At 38.3% G+C, this 16,846-nt stretch overlaps 1 protein-coding gene and 1 pseudogene across 1 annotated transcript in view; both read right to left on the bottom strand.

The window, feature by feature from the left end:
* Positions 1-16,846, bottom strand: part of ANAPC10 (anaphase promoting complex subunit 10) — a 254,833-nt gene that overhangs the window by 126,256 nt on the left and 111,731 nt on the right. The window lies entirely within an intron of this gene.
* LOC110571186 lies at positions 3,948-4,289 on the bottom strand (annotated as a pseudogene).

Raw genomic sequence — 16,846 nt, 5'->3', positions numbered from 1 at the left:
GCACAATCTTGGATTGGATCCTGGACCATAAAAGTGCTTGAGTGGGACAAATGGCAAGATTTGAAGGAAGACTGTAAATTAGTTAATAATACTGTTTCAATGTTAACTTACTGGTTTTGATTACTGTACCATGGCTATAACATATTAATATTTGGGGAAGCTGAATAAAGGGCATATGAAAAGTCTCTATTTTTGTAACTTTTTTGAAACTCTGAAATTATTTCAAAATAAAAAGTTTTAAAAAAACCTAACAGGTGTGATACTGAGATATAAAAAGAAGTACATATATGGTCTTTGTCCCTGTTTTCGGGTTTACAGCTCCTATATCCCTTGGAATCTCCAAAATGATGTGTCTTTTTGTATGCTAACAAAACAACTGGTGGCTGGGGGCTCTCGATAGCTGAGGATGGGGGCTGGTTGCCAGGGAAACCAACCACATGATTAGAGGGTTGGATCTTTCAGCCCCACCCCCAGATCTCTGGGGAGGGGGAAAGGGAGGGGCTGGAGTTAACCACTAATGGCCAATGATTTAATCAATCATGCCTACTTAATAAAGCCTCCATTAAAAATCCTGACCGTAGGGTTTACAGAGCGTCCAGGTTCCTGAACACATCTAGGTGGGCTGGGAGGGTGGCCTATCTTGTTTTATGCATCTTTTCCAACTGGCTGCTGTTGAGTTGTATCCTCTTATAATAAATCAGTAATCTACTAAGTTAAGCACTTTTCCTGAGTTCTATTTCAGGATATTTTATATAGAGGTCTGAGGTTGTCACCACAAGATAGCATTGGTAACTCAGAGATACCCGCTGTCAGTGATCTACTTAAAAATTATTTGAAAAAAACTTTTCTAGAAATATTCTATGAGATAGATAGCCAACTCTATTAGACATGAGTAGCATAGTGTTGACAGAAAGGACAGTATGTTAGCATAACCATTAACCTATTAGAGGAAAAACTATTGAGGTGGGCATGGTATGATACAAGTGGAATCTAAGAACAATCTACACGGCAATGGTAAGACAGAATGATTAGAAAGGAGGAGGGGCATGGCCAGGTAACAGACTATGATCTAAATGAGAGTGGAGGAGGATTTGAACTCTGGTTAGCAGTCAGTATAGAAGGGGGGTCGTTCACATTTTAAAGTTCAGGATTTGAAATTTGAAAAACAAGGAAGGAGCCACAGATGCTAGTTATCATGGAAAACAGTAGCATCTTGATAGAAATAAAGAAATTGGGAGGGACATATGATGAACCCAATTTTGGCCATGTTGAACTTTAAGCAGTGAGAGAACATTTGGAGATATGAGGCTCGAACCCAGAAAAGAGATTCAAGCTGGAAGTACATTTGGGTGTCACCAGCAAAATGTTAATTGCTGAAATCATTAGAATGTATGATCTCTTCGATGGAAAAATTGCAACAAAGAAAATCAGAGAAACAAGGGCTACAGAGAGGAAGAGACTAAAAATGGGCTCTTCTGAGACTTTTATGCCCAATTATCAGCAGAAAATGTGATCACTTCAGTTTTAAAATTACAGCAAGCAACTTTTGTGGTGGTACCTGCCTCTCAATGATCCTCCATCTCTGGGAATGCTTATGGCCACAGGGGTGGACGCCAATGGCCATGCTGCTTCATGACCCTGCACCTTGGGCACTGATGAAGAGAATATAAACCTGGTGCAAGGGAAGGTATTCTCTCTCTCTCGCTCTCCCTCCCTGGCATTTAAAACTTGAAATGGAAAGACAATGCTCCTGGGAGTCACATTAATGGTACAGCCCCATAGTCAACCAAGTCCTATCCCTAAGGTCTCTGAAGCTTCATCCCTAAGGTGTGGTTTTTAATTCTCCATAACACACCAGTATCTTTCCAACAAATGCCATGACTCCCATTTTTCCTTTCAGGTACTTGAGATCAGTTTCCATTGCTTTGAACAAAACAATTAATGCCCCTGTCTTACTCCATTCAGGCTGCTGTAACAAAATACCAGAGACTGAGTAGCTTATAAACAACAGAGATGTATTCCTCTCACATCTGGAGGCTGGGAAGTCTAGGCTCAAGACCCTGGCAGATTTGGTGCCTGGTGAGAACCCATTTCCTCGTGAACAGACAAAGGGTTCAGCCCTCATGACCTAATATCTCTCAAAGACGCTCCTCTGAACACTGTAACACCAAAGATTAGGTTTCAACATATGAATTTGCCCAGTGGTGGGGGAGGATGGGGACCAAACACTGTAACAACCACAAATATTTAATGACCACTCCCTCGGTGCTACTCAAACTTTAGTGTGGATATGAATCACCTAGGCAGCTTGCTAAATGTAGATTCTGATTCATTGGGCCTGGGGTGGAGTCTGCGATTCTGCATTTCTAACTAGCTTCCAGATGATGCCATTACTGCTGATCTGAAGACACATTTGAAGTAGCAAGGCACCACATGATACCAGCTCTGTCCTCAAGGAACGCATAGTCTGGCAAAGCAGACAAGCCATATGCCCGTGAAATGAATAATTCAGGATATCACTGTGCAGCATAAAGTATGCCGGAGTGATTTTAGATTTGGCTCTGTTTAAACCTACTGTGTTTAAACTTGCAAATCACTGAATCAAACTGGACCTCAGTTTCTGCATCTGTGAAATGAGAGTGACAGGATGATTATCATGTCCTTCTCAACTGCTAAATTCAATCTGTGATTAAAATTAAGATTAATTACACAAACAGGGATAATACTAACTTACACAACTATCCATTATATGTGTGTAATAAGAAAAGAACTATTTCTAATAAAAATACACATTTATTGATTTCAAAAATGTACACAAAATATTGAGTGGAAAATCAGTTTAATTAACAATATATATAACATTGTCTGATTTTAAATTGTCTTTGAATTCACGGTTAATTCTAACTCTTCCTCTTTATCTGTGTTTTCTTCTATCAACAGGTGTATTTTTATAAGAAACCCCAAATCTATAAAAGTTAGTGCCCACCCTTGTCAATCCCTGACTGTCCCAAGCCTACCCAATTGCTCCCCACCTGAGTCCTGAGCAGGGAATGGCTCGGTCCGTCAATATGTTTGAAGCTTCCTTCTCATGACTGAGCAGAATCTGGAATTAGTTTGTCCAGTGTTCCTGGAGGTAAATTGAGACCCCCGGGAACTGAGCTACCATTTCATCTGACTGGCCTCCTGCCCAGCTTCTGGTTTTCACCCTAGCTCCCTGTTGGGATAGGAGCCCAGCCCTGAACCCCAGCCAAAAAAGCTGTAGCCCTTGCTCCACTTAATTCTTGCCATCCCAGGAGACAAACCCTGCTAGGGGTACCACCACCACTACCATCCCAGCTTCCCCAGTTGCTAGATTGTCTGCTTTAGCCCTGGGAGACCTCCCAGAATTGCAGCTCAGATAACAGCTCAGATAATGGGATATCCAGCAAAACCTGAGAAATTCTCCCCCAGGCCTAACACATTAGCCTGCCAAAAGCTTTACAAATGACTTCTTTACACTCACAAGTAGAGTGACTAGAAATACAGCAACACGTCTTGCAGGCTAATTCACTGTACTGACAAAAATAGCAGCTATAGCTTAAGAGGTAAAATGTATTCGCTATTCAATCATGGTAGGAGCACACACTTTAATATATATCTCCATGCTTGCATTATTGGATGATTTGTGATCATATAACATCTTTGGGACTTGGTCTCCTCATCTGTAAACTGATTGGACAACTCTCAAGTCTGTTCAATGAAAATTCTAGATAAATTTTTTTACCAAGCAATTATATTCACTTTTTGGACCCACTCTGTTTCTCCTATAGTGTTCTTACTGCTAAGTATAGCCATGATCTCACATGACTTTTTTTTTTTAATAAGATAGAGCAATCCTTTATTTTTAGACATTTGCACAAAGAAGTTTTCAGTAAGTCATCTTTACAGCTGAAGAGAGAACATGAAAATCAGCTTCCAGCCATCAGCTCTGCATAGAGCCTAGGATCCTCCTTGCCCAAGTGGTGAGGTGGAGGTGTGTATTTAGCTTATCCTGCTGTCTCCTGGTGTCACTCAGGCATTTCATCATTTTCTGCCAAAGGAGACATTGTAGGAGATCATCAAATTCAATCTTGCGCTTTCTCTGCATGGATACCACCGATTCCAGGTGCACATTCTATCCTTTTTTTTTTTTTTTTTTTTTCAAAAGCATGGCATTGACCTGGAATCTGGTTAGGCTGCTCAGCACTTTGGACTGTCATCCAATGATCTAAGTTAAGGCCCAGCCTTTTCTGCACATCAAAGAAAGGCATGGTGGCCCACAAGGGTCTCCTCACTGGCTACTGCTACTGGATGGTCTCTCACACTATTTTATAGTTAGTTCTACATGTGAGTTGTTTCCCTATGACTTCCTTGAAGACAGAGGTTTTGTTTTACTTGATCCTTGTAGCTGAGTTTCTTACACGGTTATTAGCTCACAGTAGGCTTCAGTAAACACTGAGTGAAATGCAAACATGAATAACTAAGTCACAAAACAACACCCAAAATACTCCACACATGAGCAAACTTTGTGAAATAAGTTTTCTTTATGGTTCTTAACAGTTCCTTACATCCTGAAAAGTCATTTTTAGATGAAATCAGTCATGTTGAACTTCATCAGAGCAACCTTAAGATCTTTTGGCTATGTGACAGTAGGAAAATGGAGGGGCAGGGCTATTTGATGAATTAATATAGTCTACCTTCTTCCAAACGGAGGGTTCTAGAGGGGAGGGGGATGGGAGGATGGGTTAGCCTAGTGATGAGTATTAAAGAGGGCACGTACTGAATGGAGCACTGGGTGTTATACACAAACAATGAATCATGGAACACTACATCAAAAATTAATGATGTAATGTATGGTGATTAACATAACATAATAAAAAAATAAAATCCATATAGCACTTGGAAAAAAAAATATAGTCTACCTTCTTCAAAAGGAACTTAGGGCAGTTCACAATGCCCCACAATGCGCCAAAAGAGGTGGGAACTGGCAAACTTCACCTGAGGCCCAGAAGACCTGAAGCTACCTCCCCAGAGAGAGAACTGCTCACATGAATTTGCATGAGAAGAACAGAGGCACCCAAAAAAGCACCAGAACATCAAGGCAAATGACAAACACGTCAGGCTAGTGCGGGAGCTTGAGCGAGGCTGTAGTAATTTTCTTCCTGATGAACTGACCTCAAAGATTCCTTGGGTCACTTGAAGAACATTTGGTAAAATACGTAAATACTAGTTTTTCTTCTTACCTCTAATAGAGAAAAAGTACTTTGATAGCCTAGCAGAAAAGAGAGTTGTTAAAAAATAAGTTTCAGAAAAAGGTAAAGTCATGGTTCCCATACAGCTATTAAAATGAACATGGGTTAAAGAATTTTTTTTAATCATATGATATGAGGGAACCAGGGAGATGTTATAAACCAGTTCAAAGGAAAAGTCAAAACAGCACAAACTCATAAGGATTAAAGGAACGTTGCAAATAGGGCAAAACTAGTTTTTCCATGTGGTAGAGGAAGTAAATTAAAATTACTGCTGGATCAGACATAATATATGGATCTTTTAGTTCCCTACGACTTACAGAGTGGTAGAATAGCGCAAAGACAATGCACTGGGCTAGAATCTGATCATCTGGAAGGGTACGCTGTGGATAAGGTTAGTTTTCCATCGAAACACAAAAGTTTTTCTACAGCGTTGACTTGACCTTCAGCCCTAACAGCTTTCTTTAACCTAATAGATGTTTCGGCCGTGCTTTGGCAAGCAAATTGCTGTCATTTCATAATTGGATTCTCAACTGGTATCTGAGATGCCAATATTTCATAGTGTTTATTAAAATAATGCCACACATGTAGCAGAACAAACCTTATGTTTTTAAAATTCTGAGGAACCTGACATTCTCTACCTCTGAGCAGAAACAGGACACAGGGTTTTCCTAATAAACAGGACCAAATTATTTTCTCAAAACGTAATACTGACTCTGCTCAAATACTCAGGTGTGTATTCAGTTGACACCCTAGGGTGCTGTGCCATGAACTATGGAAGACAGTCTGGGCTGGAGAAGGTTTGAAGGCTGGTGTTCTTTATTACCAGGCTTTGTTCATACTTGCAACAACGGCTTCAGGAGTAGCATCTCACTGATGGGCCCACGGTATTTCCACAGCTTTAGAACTGTTCTCACTGGTGTCTGTGCTCCTTTATGTCAGCTGCCCAATTGGCAGAAACAAAGGTACAGCCCTGCAAGGAAGACTCTAGAGGCAAAGGCAGGAACAGATCTGCAAGCTGAACACTTCTTCCCTCTGCCACCATCCCCTGGCAAGCAGTGACCTCACCCCTTGGTCATCCTCCTCCTGCACCACCATGGGAGTCTCCCCTTGTTATCCTACTTCAACCCAGGCACAGGGGAGCCTTTGTTCACTATCCTAACTTGTTTTGTGGGTGTATCTGTTCTTTGGACTTCATTCCCTCAGCTCCCTCCAGGAGCTCTGCTCAACTCCCTCCTGGCCTGCACCACTCCTTCTCAGGAATGTTTCTCTTATCTGTTTTCCAGTCAAGGCAGTTGGCAGCTTTACTCAGAATCTAAAGACTCATGTAATCTTGAGCAAGGAGGCTGGCAGGAGGGATTAGGATCCCCTTCTCTAAGCAGGGAGGAGGGTGGTTCCTAGAGAGCCAGGCACTCTATAAACTACCAATGAGCTGCTTTGACCATAAAAGCAGTTCAGCCTGGCCTCTGGTGAATGTCTGGGTTTTTTTGTGGGGGGGGGGGGGGATTTGTTTTGTTTTGTTTTGTTTTTAAGTAGAATTGTATCCCCAATGGACCCACCAGAGTAAGTTAGCTGCAAAATATACATTCCAATAGCTGAATGAGATGACCTGTTGTATGGGGTTACTTAGTATTGTTCATTTAAATACTAGAGAATGTCTGTCAAATACAATGGTTTTCGTTGTAGCACAGTTGATGCTAAACTGTTCTGACAGTGAGTAGGCAATAGGTTCAGCAGCTTCTAAAGGAAAATCGTGGTTCATATTAATAAAACCATGTCATCAGCATTGAGAAGGGGGCATTCTCTACCAGTTACTATGCCTTGCAGCGTCTTCCCATTTATTTAACAGCTGTATCAAGTTATATATGATGGAGCAATAATGCCAAATTAGGACATTACTCTGTTTTATATACATTTAGAATTGGAATTTTGCCCTACCCATAAGGAACTCAGAATGTACACCAGGATTATAGAATTTAATAAATAGATTCATCCAAAAGATAGTCATTGAGTGCATTGTTGTTCTATGAACTGGAGACAACAAAGATAAGTAAGACATGGTCTCTGTGGAGAAGACAGTACAAATGAGTATTACAACATTTTCACAAGGTTAGAAGATGGCTGTCAGTCATTGCTGTATTCCTGGTGTCAAGGATTTCTGAAACTATTAACTTAAATAGAAATGAAATTCAGTGATGGTATGATGATACATGGTCTTATGCGAGCACTAATATGTGATCTGATCAGAAAACAAAATCACTATAAAAAGTCATATTATTTTAATTCTGATATTTTTAAATAAAATAAAAGTAACATGTTTATTGTAAAAAAAAATCATCCACAATCCCATCACTTTATTATTCTTAACTATGTTTTTTTTTCTGAATAAGGAGAGTAATACTGGTCAGTAAGTACATTACTCCTAAAACCCGTTCGTTCTTCATGTAAGATATACTATTTCCTTAGAGCTAATTCAGAAAAAAGGATTTGCTTAAGAACAATGGCCTTTGTTTCATTTCTTTTTTTAAAGCTTTAAGTGATAATAAAAGTTATTAGATCCCAATTTAGCAAATGACTCAAATCTATAGAATACAAGTGACCCCTGAGCAACACGGGTTTGAACTGCACAGAGCTACTTACACAGACTTTTTTTTAAATAAATACAGTACAGTTCTATAAATGTATTTTCTCTTATGATTTTCTTAATAACATTTTCTTCCCTCTAGCTTACTTTATTGTAAGCTAGTATATAATACATGTAACATACAAAATGTGTATTAATCAACTTTTATGTTATTGGTAAAGCTTCTGGTCAACAGTAAGTTTTGAGAAGTCAAAAGTTATACATAGATTTTCAATTATGTGGGAGGTCAGCACCCCTCACCTCCATGTTGTTCAAGGATCACAAAGAGATTTGTGTATGACTCTAGAGCTGAGGGAGACAAACTCTTACACTATTGGAGATTAGTTCCACTATGGTTCCTTTCAAAGAAGCCTTCCATAAACAACACTTTTTCTACATTCATATTCATCATTGGTTCTATCAATTCAACCTGAAGTCTTTCACTGAAGTCAATCATAACCATCCTTTTCCCCCAAAAGACAAACAGGTCATAAAATTATCTGAACTTAGTAAGTCAATGAGTCATTCCAGGTAAGCCATTTGAAAAGTTGTTTTATAAAATTAGCAGGATGTATTTGACTTCTCAGAGTATTTCTTGAACCTGATGAAATATTAAAGATCGATGTGAAATCTGAACAGACCAATTATTGGTAACAAAACTGAACCAAAAATCAACAATTACCAAAAAATAAAAGTCCAAGACTGATGGCTTCACAGGTGAATTCTACCAAATGTTTGGGTTTTTTTAAAGATTTTATTTATTTATTTGACAGAGAGAGAGAGAGGGAGAACATGAGCAGGAGAGAGGAAGAAGCAGGCCCCCCATAGAGCAGGGGGGCCTAATGCAGGACTCAATCCCAGGACCCTGGGATCATTACCTGAGCTGAAGGCAGACGCTTAACCAACTGTGCCACCCAGGCACCCCTACCAAATGTTTACAGAGTTAATACCTATTCTGCTCAAACTATTAAAAAAAAAATAGAGGAGGAAGGAAAGCTTCCAAATGCATTCTACAACCCCAGCATTACCCTGATACCAAAATCGGATAAGGAAACCACACACAAAAAAGAGAACTACAGCCCAACATCCTTGATGAACACAAATGCAAAAATCCTCAACAAAATATGAGCAAAGTGCATTCAAAAATATATTAAAAGAATCATTTACCACAATCAAGTGAGATTTATCCCAGGGATATAAGGGTAGTTCAATATTTCCAAATCAAGCAACATGATATACCACATCAACAAAATGAAGGATAAAAATCACATGATCATCTCTAGAGATCTAGAAAAAGTATTTGACAAAATTCAACATGCATTCATGATAAAAACTCTCAACTCACCCATTCATGATAAAAAGTGGGCTTGGAGGGAACATACCTCAACATAATAAAGGCCATGTATGAAAAACCTACAGCTAATATCTCATTCATTGAAGAAAAACTAAGGGTTTTTTTTTCTAAAATCTGGAACAAGACAAGAATGTCCATTCTCACCACTTTTATTCAACACAGTACTGGAAGTCTTAGCCACAGCAATCAAACAACAAAAAGAAATTAGAGGCATCCATACTGGTGAAGAAAAAGTTAAACTATCGCTATCTGCAGATGACATGATACTATACATAGAAAACCCTAAAGACTCCGGGGCGCCTGGGTGGCTCAGTCGGTTAAGCGGCTGGCTTCGGCTCAGGTCATGATTCCAGGGTCCTGGGATCGAGCGCCACGTCGGGATCCCTGCTCAGCAGGGAGCCTGCTTCTCCCTCTCCCTCTACCTTCCACTCCCCCTGCTTGTACTCTCTCTCCCTCTAAAAAAAAAAAAAAAATTAAAAAAAAAAAAAGAAAACCCTAAAGACTCCTCCAAAAAACTACTAGAAGAGATAAATTCAGTACAGTTGCAGGATACAAAATTAATAATCAGAAATCAGTAGTATCTCTATACACTAGTAATCAAGTAGCAAAAAGAAATTAGAATAATCCCATTTACAATTGTGCCAAAAATAATAAAATACCTAGGAATAAACTTAACCAAAGAGGTGAAAGACCCATACTCTGAAAACTGTAAAATACTGATGAAAGTAATTGAAGATGATACAAATAAATGGAAAGTTATTCCATGCTGGAATTGGATTGGAAGAATTGATATTGTTAAAATGTCCATATTGCCCAAAGCAATCTACAGATACAATGGAATCCCTATAAAAATACCAACAGCATTTTTCAAAAACCAGAAGAAATAATACTAAAATTTGTATGGAACAACAAAAGACTTGGAATAGCCAGAGCAATCCTCAGAAAGAAAAACAAAGCTAGAGGTATCACAAGGTCTGATCTCAAGATATACTACAAAGCTGTAGTAATTAAGACAGTACGGCACTGGCACAAAAACAGACACATAGATCAACAGAACAGAACAGAGAGCGCAGAAATAAACCCATGCTTATGGTCAATTAATCTATGACAAAGGAGGCAATAATATACAATGGGGAAAAGACAGTCTCTTCAATAAATGGTGCTGGGAAAACTGGGCAGCTACATGTAAAAGAATGAAACTGGACCATTTTCCAACACCATACACAAAAATAAACTCAACATGAATTTAAGACCTAAATGTGCAACCTGAAACCATAAAAAACCTAGAAGAGAAAACAGGCAGTAATTTCTCTGACATTGGCTGTAGTAACATTTTTCTAGATATGTCTGTTCAGGCAAGGGAAACAAAAGCAAATATAAACTATTGGGACTACATCAAAATAAAAAGCTTTTGCACAGGAAAGGAAACCATCAATAAAGCAAAACACAACCTACCGAAGATATTTGCAAATGATATTATCAAATAAGGAGTTAATATCCAAAATATATAAAGAACTTACAAACTCAACACCAAAAAAACAACCAACCTGATTAAAAAATGGGCAGAGGACGTAAATAGACATTTTTCCAAAGAAGACATACAGATGACCAACACACATGAAAAGATGCTCAACATCACTGATCATTAGGAAAATGCAAATCAAAACCACAGGGAGCTATCACTTTAAATCTGTCAGGATAGCTAAAATAAAAAAGACAAGGAATAACAAGTGTTGATGAAGATGTAGAGAAAAGGGATCCTCATATGCTGTTGGTGGGAATGCAAACTGGTGCAGCCACTGTGGAAAACAGTATGGAGTTTCCTCAAAAAATTAAAAATAGAAATACCATATTATCCAATAATTCCACTATTACCTATTTACCCAAAGAAAATGAAAACCTTAATTTGAAAGGATATACGCACCCTTATATTTATTGTAGCATTATTTACAATAGCCAAAATATGGAAGCAATCTAAAAACCCATTGATAGATGAATGGATAAGGGAGGTGTTTTATATATATATATATATATATATATATATATATTTGTATTTTATCTATATATATTTATATTTTATATATACATATTTATATTTACATAAATATATAAAATATTATGCCATAAAAAAGGGTGAGATCTTGCCATTTGCAACAACACAGACAAACCTAGAGGGTATTATGCTAAGTGAAATAAGTCGGACTGAAGAAAGGCAAATACCATATAATTTCACTCATAAGTAGAATTTTTAAAAAATTAATAAACAAACAAAAAGCAGAATCAGACCTGTAAACACAGAGAACAAACTGATGGTTGCCAGAGGGAAGGGGGGTGGGGGGTTGGGCAAAATGGTTGAAGGGGAGTGGGAAATATAGGCTTCCAGTTATGGAATGAACAAGTTATGGGAATAGAAGGTACAGCATAAGGAACATAGTCAATGATACTGTAATAGCCTTGTATGGTGATAGATGGTAGCTACGCTGGTGGTGAGCACAGCATAATGCATAAGCTTGTTGAATCACTATGTTGTACATCTGAAACTAGTGTAACATTGTGTGTCACTTACACTTAAGCAAAAAAATTAAGATAAAATTTTTTAAAAATCTATGCAAAAAAATCAATGTGAAAAATGCAGATTAATTTCTTTTTTTCCAATATCAAAAGAAATGAGTACAAGCTTTTTAAAAAAGGGCTTCTCTGGATTAGCACCCCAAAATTCAACACCAGGTTTTTCTCTAGTTTACCTCAATCTCTCACTTTAGCTAAGGCATCTCTTTGTACCTAAGTTTTCTCACACAAATCATACCAACCACTAGAAGGTGATGAAAACCAAATCGTAACTAAGGATTTAAGAGGATAAATAGGTTTAAATTTTTAGGAAAAAAATAAGCTACAGATACTGAATAAGATAGCAAAGGCATCACAAATGACTGCCCCTTCACATCTTTGGCCTATAATTTCTTCACCTCTAAAATGAAGGATTGAGTTAAATGATATCTTGGGTTTCATGCGGTGGCAAAATCCAATCACCATGTTGTTTCTATTATCATGAGAATTATGCCCAGAAAGGTAAGAAAGAAAACAGCAGCCAACCGACATAAATAGTATATCCATGGTAAACATTTCTAAAACACTTCCAATTTAGCTTCTTCAAATGGAAATGAAATCCCAAGGGGGTTTAGCTGGTGGTGAAAGGGTACTCTGAAAGCTACAGTCTGACTTGGGCACAAAGTCAAGGAATTAATGTAGGCAGAACCACAACAAAGTGGACATGGTGGCAGAGGGACTCATTTAGAGTAGACTAGAAAGGAATTTGCTATTTCCTCCACTCTGATTTTATTCAAACCAAGAGAAAAACTGTATTTAATAATGCAATATCCAAGCAAACACAGCACTAGGCATTCCTCTAGGCCATTTATAATGCTTCTTGGGTGGCTGAAAGCCCTCTGCTTCCAGTGCAGTTGAGGTGTGTACTAATGGCTTAGTACAATGAAGTATCTTAATGGCATATTTACTGAAGCACTTAATCTACTCTTGGGGGGTGAAGAGATCAAGTACATCCCTGTTAAAGCACAGAAGCTTGCTAGAGACGGTATAATGGCTGTTGCAGGCTACAGTCCACAGACTCACCCTGTGGTTTGCTGATAACCTCGACTTGTCAGAGCTATAATTTGTCACCAGGCATTTTGAATTAGAATCTAAGACATTTCATCAATACCTGTCAATCCACACCCAGCAAAGAAAGCAATACAGTGTCAAGCCAAGGATCTCACTTAACAAGCTGGCCATAAACCTGTCATGGGTTGTTTTTACTTAGCTTCCCTTCTTTTGCTGCTTTCCAAGCCAGAGCCCACCAAATACTCAGGGTTAAACAGAATCACTCTGAGTTGAGAGAAATCCCCACAGACTTCCCCACCACCCATCTGTGTAATCTGCGAGAAAACCGGAGAGCCCATAGGGCTTTGGCTTATCTGTTTGTTAAATAAAGACATTTAACGAAGTAATTTTGAGAGCTAACATTCCATAATTCTATCTCATTTTTCCAATTTTTGCCTCGAGGAAATTTGATTTTTCCTTTTTTTCTAAAATAAAATCTCTATGGTACAAGAAAAGCTGAAGGCACCTATTTTAGTTTTACTCCTTTAGGGGAGTATTTAAAGAATGAAACCAGGAATGGCTGCTATTTAAAGAAGCAGTCATAAAAAGAAAAGAAGATAAAAGTTTTGACTTAGAAGAAAACTGTCTTCAATGAAATAATGTCCCATACGAGTGCATCTTCTTTTTAAACCTATCTATGTAGGTATAAATACCATGGCAGCATCCCCGTGTTATAAACCAGCTCACAAAAGAAGGGACCGACCCTGTAAATGAACTATTTTTATTGCAGTTAAGGAGTTTAAAAACAAAACAAAACAAAAAACTAGCTGTGGAAAGGATCTGGGAGTTGAAAATCACTCCTATGTACAACCTAAGGGAAAATATATAAGAATAAAACTATACTCAGCTTCACTGTTGGACACCTAATTACTAATCATATAATCACTGACCATGTAATTCCCAGCATTTCCAGTGCAAGCAGCAGAAAGAAGATTCAAATATTCTTAAATGTTGGCTTACAGAGCTGAGAAGAAATCCAGTGTAAAGACCAGATACTCATTCTGGTTTTCTCTATAAACAATGACATGAAAAACAACACATTCGGTCAATAATTTCTAGGTCAGGGAAACGAGGTGCAGTATACAAGACATCTGGTTTTATAACAAGGGTCCGATGTGGGGGGAAGGTGTGAGTTGAAAGAGCAGATTCTGGAACCAAGCTGAGTGACTTACCTCTTGGTCTGAAACGGACAGAACACTTTAGCTAAGTCATACACAGAAGGAACTGAATCCCTCCTCTGGGAAGTGGCCTACTCTTAGGCTAGAGTAGAATTAGACTAGTTATTTCTACGTTCCTTCAAGTCTCTTTTTTCACTGATTCCTGGAACTTCCAAAAACTTATCCAAATGACACACATGCCCAGTCTGAGGGCTACTCTGCCACCGAAAAAGCCTCGCGTCACCCACAGTTCCATCTCCCCTCAGTTTATTCAAGATGCTGGCCTTTCAGGTTTCTGAGCTCAAATTTTCATCTCAACTACTCCACCTCCTAGAAATACCTAACGGACTATTAAAGAATTGGCAAAGAGTAAAAGAAATATTTCATAACTGGTATTTTTATTTTGGTTAGAAAAATTCACAGGTTATTTTAATTCACTGCTATCGTTCTTAGCCCATTTTAGAAGAGCAGTTAGGGCTGGAATTTTTTTACTTAGCTTTTCTTTTGACTTCCTGCAAATCATTAAAAATGTATCCCCAGTTGGTCCCACAGTTAATTAACTGTTCTTTGCAAAATCCATCTGTAAAGATTCAGTATAAAATGCATTTTATTTCCCATTTTGCTTGTGATCCTCAGTTATTTGGTGCCTCTGCTTAGGCTAATCTTGACCTAATTCTCATAAAAATAAACACAGTGATGTTAGAGTTCACAACCTTTGGGCATCACAGTTGCATTCTCGGGGCTAACACTGCTCTTGTGGGAAGACACAAGAAAATATAGAGCACTCAAGTTCTAGGAAGAAGTGACTTGAATTGGGTGCAGCCACGCCTAGTTCCCACTAAATGAAGAAGGTGTTTAAATCTTAGAATCCCGAATTAAGAATCTGCTTCGGTATCATGTTGAAATGTTCTCTGAAGTTGGCATTTATTACCTGCTTACCATCCAGCGGCAGTAAGTTAAATGTGTGTTTAGTGATAAGGCCTCCACCAACTCCATTCACACTTGATCCTGCACTTCTGAGACCCAGAACATAGACAGGAAGAGAAAACAAAGTCAGTTAACGGAAGCAGACTGAGCATTTATTAACTATTAATTGTCCGTCTGATGAACAGTGATAGTCCTAATGAGTCCATAAAGGTTCAAAAAGTTAGTATCAATAATATGAAAACCCAAGAATGCACATTAAAATAGAACCTTTTCATTGGCATTTGGTTAAGGAATGAGTTGAAATAAGGCAAGAGCACTAGATTAAGAGTCAGAAGACCTGACTTATCTGCTTGACAAGATTGCTTTAAGCATCTAAATGAGGCAATGGCCATGAATGGCCCTTAGAAACAATAAAGTGCTTTAGAAAATATTTGAATAATTCACTTTCCTCTTATGTGTGCAGAGAATGAAATATTTTTAAAAGAAACTTCTATTAAAAAGTTTCAAAAGGACTATAAAAGATTCCCAGTAAAATTTTCAACTGTCCTTATCAGAAACATAAGGGAAGCGGGTAGTGAGGTAGCAGCTGCTCAAGGGATCAGAGAACAGAGAGCTCAAAATCTGACATCAGGGAGAGCGCTGAAAATACTTGAATCTTTCTAAGAAAGTCTGAAGAAAATAGATTCACAGTTTTCCACAAGACCTAATTTCAATTTAATTACTGATTTTTTAACTACAAAGCAGCAAAATATTCACACAAGCAGAGCTATTTATTGGCCACCTCGGGGCACTTGTCCTTAGATTGGCCCCTTCTCACATCTTTACAATGTTTTTGGACACCTGTGAAATTCTGAAGGCAAAAGAAAATGTCTGCTCACATCCCTATTCATGCCTCAGGGTCCTATGACCTAATGTTATTACTAATTTATTAGTAATTATTATACTATATTCATAGTGGGATTTAGAGTAGACCACATTTAGATGACAATGGATATATAAAGTTGGATATATGAAGTATTATTTTAATTGAGATTATACTAATTTATGATTTATTGCGAAGCCAATGAAGGGCCCTAAAGGTCTAAATGCCTCAGGCCCAGAATTACTTAAACGAGGCCAGAATAATTAAACACAAGCCTCAGTATGACCTAGAAACAATAATTCAAGACAAAGTTTGGAGATATGTGAGTTTCTCTAAGAAAGACTGGGGGAAAGAGATCCCTTGCTCTTTACAAGGCTCAGTTTAAATTAAATCACACTGATTTATTCTCAAAGTTGTAAAGTCACAACATAGTGATGCAAGCCCCCTTAATCTGTAGGAAGCCACAGACAGAAATATTAAGTGAATACTCTTCTCTGTATTGAATCAATCTCTCCTGCTTTCCATCTCTGTGTCCCTCCAGCCCTCCCCTCCATTCTTCCTTTTCTTTTTCTAAAAAGCAATGGGCTAAGTCTATAAAGAAATAGGAAGCAATATGGCCTGGCCACCTTTCCATATTTCTTTATCCTTGCATCCCCATCCTGCCCCACCCCCTCTCCTCACAGTAGTGATGTGAGAGGGAAGGTTTTATTCGTTTAGGTCAAAGGTGAGAATCCCAGGACAATATTGTCCTTTTAATAGTCTTTGGTATGACAGAAAACGTAAAACCAGAGGCCGCATACCTCTCTTATCCACACATACCATCAACATCAATAGGTACTCTACCACAGCCTCAGGCAGCTGAATTCTAACAGGCATTCTGCCCTCCGACCACTCCGGCATCCTGATGAGCCAGCTGGCTTTCGACTGCTCATCCATTCCTTGTATTTCCCTCTTCTCTACTGTTTCTAAACACAAATCAGCTAAGCCCTACATATTTCA

The sequence above is a fragment of the Neomonachus schauinslandi genome, chromosome 2 (genome assembly GCF_002201575.2).
Source record: "Neomonachus schauinslandi chromosome 2, ASM220157v2, whole genome shotgun sequence".
Classification (NCBI taxonomy): Eukaryota; Metazoa; Chordata; class Mammalia; order Carnivora; family Phocidae; genus Neomonachus; species Neomonachus schauinslandi.
The sequence above is the reverse complement of the archived record's forward strand: the minus strand, read 5'-3'. Positions and strand labels throughout refer to the sequence as shown.